Source organism: Muntiacus reevesi, chromosome 17 (assembly GCF_963930625.1).
Source record: "Muntiacus reevesi chromosome 17, mMunRee1.1, whole genome shotgun sequence".
Lineage (NCBI taxonomy): Eukaryota > Metazoa > Chordata > Mammalia > Artiodactyla > Cervidae > Muntiacus > Muntiacus reevesi.
This window is the reverse complement of record NC_089265.1, coordinates 49,247,274-49,253,256: the sequence shown is the minus strand read 5'-3', so window position 1 is coordinate 49,253,256 and position 5,983 is coordinate 49,247,274. Positions and strand designations below refer to the sequence as shown.

General features: G+C 40.4%; 1 pseudogene; it reads right to left on the bottom strand.

The window, feature by feature from the left end:
* Positions 1-4,215: 4,215 nt before the first annotated feature.
* Positions 4,216-5,123, bottom strand: LOC136148429 (ferritin light chain pseudogene; annotated as a pseudogene).
* Between the last annotated feature and the right edge of the window lie 860 nt (positions 5,124-5,983).

The window sequence follows — 5,983 nt, the reverse complement described above, 5'->3', positions numbered from 1 at the left end:
ACAATCTCAAACTTGCAAGAACAGAAGAAAAAAATTACTTTTCCTGAAAGATTTGAGAATAAGTTGTCTACATAATGCCTCCCTACCTCTAGATGTTTAATATACTTCCTACAATCAAGGACATTCTTCTCATAACCTAATACAACTATCAAAGCCAGGAAATTTACACTGAAACATTACTACCCTCTAAACCACAGAAGCCATTCAAGTTTCACCTGTTCAAATTTATCCTTTAAAGTAAAAGGATCCAGTTCAGAACCACACGTGATATTTAGTTGCCACATCTCTCTAGTTTCCTTCAGTCTAGAACAATTCTTTAGCCTTTCTTTGACTGGAAAGACTGGTTTTGAAAAACACTGACACTTAAGATCTCTCACAGTATTCTGTAGAATGTGTCTTGATTTGGGTTCTTTGTTGGGTTCAGGTTATTCATCTTCTTCAGCATTTATAACTCAGAACTGATTTGTATTTTTCTCATTGTATCCTGGTGATATTCATTTGAACACTTGAAGAAGATTCTGTCTATCTGGCTTTTGATGGGGATGTGTCAAAAAATACAGAGCTTGAAGAGGCTCCCACTGGCCAGATTTGGGACAGTTTGAGGATCAAAATAAATAATTATGCTAATAGATTATAATCTATTGAATAAGATTCCATGAATTTATATCATACTGAACAACAAGATAGTTACATCCACTCACAGCAATTCCCCAATACTTATTAATTGTGAAAGGAAAAAAAGTAGTTTTTTTGAGCAAAGAGATTCATAAAACGGCTTTCCTATTTGAAAACTCAATAGAGGAAGAATTTCCAATATAAAAAACATCTATGGGGACTTCCCTGGTGATCCATTGGCTAAAACTCCTTGCTCCCAATGCAGGGGGTCCTGATTTGGGTTTCCCTGTTGGATTCATGTTATTCATCTTTGGCATCCATCCCTGGTCAGGGAAGGAACTAGGTCCCACCTGCCACAACTTAAGAATGTGCATGCTACAACTAAAAGGTCCTTTATGCCACAATGAAGACCTGGGGCAGCTAAATAAATGAATAAAAGCATCTGTACATTTTGTTTAAAATTATTTCCTCACCAGAATAATAATTTCCAAACGTCCATACAGGTTAGCACCATTTTCTTATAAAGAGAATGAACGAATTTTGTATAGTTTCATATTGGTTATTTGCCATCATTAAAAGTCATTCATGATCATTTTCTAAAAACTGGAAAATACAGAAGAATAGGAAAGGAAAACAGCCTCTCCTGGTACCACCACCGGAACGCAAGCACAAGTAACATTCTGGGAGGAACTCAATGTTTATGCGATACACTCAAGATTACACAGCTAGTGAATCAAAACTGGAACAAAAACACAGACCAGTGGTCCTTGCATATTTGAATTTTCCTGACCCTGGTCACTGATACCCCTTGTTCTAATTGATTTTCTCAACATACAAAATAAAATAGTTTCATTTTCTGTTTCAGGAAAGATTCATGCTTATTGAAAGATAAACAATATAGAAAGTATAGAGTAGAGAGTAAAATCACCCAGTCTTACCATTCAATCACATCACTGTTTATTAATACATAATAATGCATTTATCTGGAAAATCTTTCCATATATATCATCATAAATTTTTTACATATGTGGAGAGAAAGAGAGGCAGAGTTTGTGTTCTGATTATCTCTCCATGTCCAAAATTGTTTTTGATAATTTCCTAGAAGTAGTTTACCTTAGCTGAAAGAAATTTAAATTGTTGACAAATATTGCTAAGCCACCTAAGGAATAATTACATTAATTTAGACTGTCACTGTATGAGACACTGCATTTCTCCATATGCTGTCAGAGATTAACAGAACTGGATATTAGTTAAAATGGCTAAGGACAGATTTTAACAAGTAATATGTTATTGCAATAGGGAAGGAAGTTCAGTATAAACTGAAGTCAGCTTTGATCGGTACAGAGGTAACCGGGTGTTTTAAAGAGAAAATGAAGGAAAAGAGGGGATGGTGAACTGGGGCTCAGCAGAGTCAGGGAAGTGAAAAATCACAGAGTGGGTCAGCGTCAGTGCCGATTATGACAGCTGTGTCTGCCAGCTGGCAGTTACTGAAACAGGAGCCACCCCCCTCCCAGAGACTGGGGAACAGGCCCCAGCCTTCCTGATGAATGCACTTTAGCGGAATGGCTTTCAGGTCCTTTAGAAAGACACTCCTGAATTGTAGGGGGTAGGATATATCTCAAAGGGACAGGGGAAGGATGCACAGTTGTAAGGCCTTTTTACTAAACACTCCAAGAAAGGGGGTTCAGGGGTCAAGAGTCAAATGTTGGCTAGAACCAACAGAAAACTCTTCTGACAGCCTTGAGTTTTCTCAGGCAAGCAATTTAAGAGGAACTTGGGTCATCCTAGAGATGTGACCTAGAGCAATTAGAAATTGTGTCAGTGCTGAAGTCTTTTAATGTGGGGGTAGAGGGGTTGACAAAACCATTTGTGCGGATAATTTGTAGTTTTCATAGGCCAAGGTTGAGACCCAGTCAAGAAGATGGCTGAGGGAGCCTAGCTAGAATCTAGTCAAGGAAAAAAAAATCTTTGTCAATACTTGTCGATATTGGGCTTTGACATGTTTTTAATTTTGACCATTCTGAAAGCAAGAAAAAGTTACCATCTTTTTTTCTTTTTATTTTTGATACCATTGTTTTTAATTGCATTTTCTTGAAACTAGTAAAACTGAACTCCTAAAAGAATGAAACTAGAACACTTTCTAACACCATACACAAAAATAAACTCAAAATGGATTAAAGATCTAAATGTAAGACCAGAAAATATAAAACTCCTAGAGGAGAACATAGGCAAAACACACTCTGACATAAATCACAGCAAGATCTTCTATGACCCACCTCCCAGATTATTGGAAATAAAAGCAAAAATAAACAAATGGGACCTAATGAAACTTAAAAGCTTTTGTACAACAAAGGAAACTATAAGTAAGGTGAAAAGACAGCCCTCAGATTGGGAGAAAATAATAGCAAGTGAGGAAACAGAAAAAGGATTAATCTCAAAAATATACAAGCAACTCCTGAAGCTCAATTCCAGAAAAATAAATGACCCAATCAAAAAATGGGCCAAAGAACTAAACAGACATTTCTCCAAAGAAGACATACAGATGGCTAACAAACACATGAAAAGATGCTCCACATCACTCATTATCAGAGAAATGCAAATCAAAACCACAATGAGGTACCATTAACACGCCAGTCAGGATGGCTGCTATCCAAAAGTCTACAAGCAATAAATGCTGGAGAGGGTGTGGAGAAAAGGGAACCCTCTTACACTGTTGGTGGGAATGCAAACTAGTACAGCCACTATGGAAAACAGTGTGGAGATTTCTTAAAAAACTGGAAATAGAACTGCCATATGACCCAGCAATACCACTCCTGGGCATACACACTGAGGAAACCAGATCTGAAAGAGACACGTGCACCCCAATGTTCATCGCAGCACTGTTTATAATAGCCAGGACATGGAAGCAATCTAGATGCCCATCAGCAAACGAATGGATAAGAAAGCTGTGGTACATATACACCATGGAATATTACTCAGCTGTTAAAAAGAATTCATTTGAATCAGTCCTAATGAGATGGATGAAACTGGAGCCCATTATACAGAGTGAAGTAAGCCAGAAAGATAAAGAACATTACAGTATATTAACACATATATATGGGATTTAGAAAGATGGTAATGATAACCCTATATGCAAAACAGAAAAAGAGACACAGATATACAGAAGAGACTTTTGGACTCTGTGGGAGAAGGTGAGGGTGGGATGTTTCGAAAGAACAGCATGTATATTATCTAGGGTGAAACAGATCACCAGCCCAGGTTGGATGCGTGAGTCAAGTGCTCGGGCCTGGTGGGCTGGGAAGACCCAGAGGAATCGGGTGGAGAGGGAGGTGGGAGGGGGGATCAGGATGGGGAATACGTGTAACTCTATGGCTGATTCATATCAATGTATGACAAAACCCACTGAAAAAAAAAATCTTAATATAGGTTAAAAAAAAATAAAATACTCTAGTATAATCATATAACAATACTATTGATTTCTTATTAAAATATTTTTAATTTAAGCAAAAAAAAAACTGAACTACTTTATATATATATATATATATCTCCTGTTATCTGTATTTCTTCTTCTGTGGATTGACTGTTTATATCCTTTACCCATTTTTTTTTTTTTTTTTTTTTTTAATGCTGCAAAAAGCTTTATTGTTTCCATTTGGTCCAAGGCTTGAGAGAGGGCTCCAGGATGTTAAAGAGCTGCCTAGTAGCTGCAGAGAGGGGCTTCAGGCAGCCCTGATGTTAGGTGGGTTCTTCAAAGGCCACTGGTCTCCAAAAGCTCCTAGTCGTGCTTGAGGGTGAGCCTCTCGAAGAGATACTCGCCCAACCCAGCCTGGGGACCAGCCAGCCTGCGGAGGTTGGTCAGGTGGTCACCCATCTTCTTGATGAGTTTCACTTCCTCATCTAGGAAGTGGTTCTCCAGGAAATCACAGATGTGGGGGTCTCCGCGGGCAGAAGCCAGGCCATGCAGATCCAACAGGGCTTGATTCAGGTTCTTCTCTACGAGAAGGGCAGCTTCCATAGCGTCCTGGGTTTTACCCCACTCATCTTGAGATGGCTTCTGCACGTCCAGGAAGAGGGCGCGGCCGCCACGCTGGTTTTGCAGTTTCAACAGACGCTCCGCACCCTCGCGCTTCTCCTTGGCCAATTCGCGAAAAAAGTGACCCACACCCTCCAGAGCCACATCGTCGCGGTCGAAATAGAAGCCCAGAGAGAGGTAGGTGTAGGAGGCCCGCAGTTGCATGTTAACCAGGCGGTTGACGGCGGCCTCCACCTCGGTAGAATAATTCTCACGAATCTGGGAGCTCATGATTGGTCGGTAATAAGGAGTTAAAAAATGGTGGCTGGTCCCGGTGATCGCGGACAGCTGGGTGGCTGACTCCGGAGGTTGCGACTGGAAAAAAGGTTGGAGGGTGGTCGGAGGCTGGAGCAAGGGGCGTCCCTGGGTCTGTTCCGTCCAAGCACTGTTGAAGCAAGAGACAGATCCGCGGGGCCGCCGAGCGCACTTCCTACCCATTTTTTTAAGTTGAGATACTTATTTTTCTACCCACTGATTTGCAAGAGATAGTGTTTTAGTTTGAAAATTTGATAATTTTTCTTAATACACTTGGCATTTAATAACCTGTCCTAGGCCACACTGCCCTGAAGACACTCAAACACTATTCCTGTGGCTGTAAGGATCAAATCAAGAGATATTTCACCAATAAACTCAGTCAGTTGCCCTACTATCTACACCCACATTTTGTCCCTGAGGTTCTCCAAAAGAAGCAGGCCACGATGGGGCTCCCAGTTCCTGAAGGCATGTATATGTCTCTGGATTGTAGATCAGACTCATAAGTTCAACAAGCTATGCTTCTTTGACCTCTGATAAAGCCTAAAAATCCTGACTACAAGCCTCTTCCTCTCCCTGCACCTTTCCCTCCTCCCAGGCTATACAGGGCACAGAATCCATTATATATAGAATGGAAAGAATGCACTGCTGTGATAGAATTGCAAGTCCATCTCAAAAAGCTGTCAACTTCCTGTGTTTCTGGTTGACTAGTTAATAATGTTATGGACAGAGTCACCTAGAGTCTGGTTTGCAGATATATTAATTCAATGGATTGACAGTCATGAAGAATAAAGAAAGGATATATTTAAGGACTGATCTGGTCCACTTCTGTCTCATACTAAAGAGATGAGGAGAAGCCTTCAAGCTCATGAGAAGGCTGGAGACACCAAAGGCCAGCCTTCTGAAAATGCAGCTCCCTCTAAGGTCACGAGGAATGTTGACATTCTCAAGTCACTCCTGAGGAACGCTGGAATGACCAATGGACTCAGAAGAAAAAGAAGCCTCACTCCCAGTCTCCACCTTAAATAAGTAGAGATGCCTCAC